Here is a 1,839-nt window from a genome sequence, read left to right as displayed (position 1 = left end):
CGTTAACTCAAATGTGTCCCAGATAAAAAAAAAAATAATTTTTTTTTTTAATTTAAAAAACGTTTGATGTGATTAAGTTTTTTGTGTTGAATTCTTATTTGTAGGGAGGCTCCATGATGGAGCACTGCGGGACTACATAACAGTGTTAACAGAAGGACTGCAGGTAGACTGAAGAATATTTATCATGAACTATTATAACTAATAAGTAATTATTAATTATTATTCATTACTCAGACACCCATTAAATATTCTATTTAGTTACGAACTCTGTATAAATACACATGCAGTTGGATGAAATGTAAAATAAAAGGATTAACAGAATTTTTCAGGAATGCTTGAAGATTAAATGAACGAAATAAAATGCATATTAATATGAATTTCCTTTCCTGCATCCTCAAACACATTCAGAGATATGTTTGACGCTTAAAATATGCAGATACCAGAAATATATTTAACCGCTGGCAGCAACTGATGAGCGAGGGAGCAGGAAGGTCCCGCATCTGCGTGCCTTATTCCTTTAACTACCGCCAACTAACTTCAAACCTTCTCCACTTTACTGACAACTGGGCGGCAGAAAACCGATCGGTGCCTATGCCATTCCCAAAATGCGCTGGCATGATGTCGGGGCAGCATGAGTACGAGCAATTTATTTATTTATTTTTTTAATTTTTGCCGATGCCCGTGATGCCACCCCGGGCAACCGCCTGTGTCGCCCGTATCAAAAACCGCTAATGGACATGTAAATAATAAAATTCTTTTACACACTTGTTGGCGGTAGTCAAGGGAATACGGCACGGCAGTGTCGCATTTTCTCCCTCTTTCACTGCGACATTAAAGGGAACCTGAACTTGAACCTGGATGCGCATCTCTCGGCTGCCGCATCTTAGCACAAAACCACTGTCATTGTAAAATATGCGCATCCAGGAAGAGCTTTGAAGGACCCGGTTTCGGTAGCCCCGGGCGGGTGTCCACACACCGCGCTGGTGGACGCCACCTCCCCATGGGGCTCAGCCCGGAGCAGTTTTCCGTCTTCGTCGTTCTTACAGTTTTGTGGAAACGTGAAGGAGCTTCCTAAAACAGGCTGGACATCTGCACACAAACAGGTAGATACAGTGAAGACGAGCAGCAGGGTTAACATCTCTGCTTCACACTGAACGCCGGGCAAAAAGACAAGTGCTTCAAGAGTCCCCCACACCTACACCGCCCCTCGTACGGTCTTTGACACTCCCTATTAGAGTCATTTGACTATGCCTGCCCACTTTAAGAGGAGAGGGCTGTGTAGCAGCCCAAAGTGCCATTTTCTTGAAGTTTTCTTTCTTTCTTTTTTTGTTTTATGCCTGTGCCCGTCAACAATAACATTTGACTTTCATCACTCGCATCCATGTGAATGATGGGGCAGAGCGCGCTGACGCGCCAGTGAACACCGGGTCCTGTTTAATTATGATAGTAAAAAAAAACAGATTATATTAGATTTATATTTCAAATGTGAAAAAATGCTGATTTTACAAGAGCAAAATGATTGTATCTCTAAAGTTTAAACATTGAATAAGCTTTCTGCCTGCACAGAGTGAATAGTCAAAGTGAATCATCACAAATACATTATTTGATATTCATTACCTTGTTTTTCATTTTAATTAGTTTATTATTATAGCAGTAACAATAATAAGGGGAGGATTCTGGATCAGCACCATGATGTAAACTTGTGGCCATAGTGTATACATGAGAGTTTTCAGTTTAGACGTCTCTGCTGAAAAACAGGGCGGCACATGTACAGACAGACTGGTGTGGACACTCTTCTTCAGTGGCAGAAATTAAGGGGTGGGGGTGTTTGTGGCTAAT

The sequence above is a fragment of the Haplochromis burtoni genome, unplaced genomic scaffold (assembly GCF_018398535.1).
Source record: "Haplochromis burtoni strain Fernald_Lab_line unplaced genomic scaffold, NCSU_Asbu1 Contig_628, whole genome shotgun sequence".
Classification (NCBI taxonomy): Eukaryota; Metazoa; Chordata; class Actinopteri; order Cichliformes; family Cichlidae; genus Haplochromis; species Haplochromis burtoni.
Note: the sequence above shows the minus strand (reverse complement) of the source record.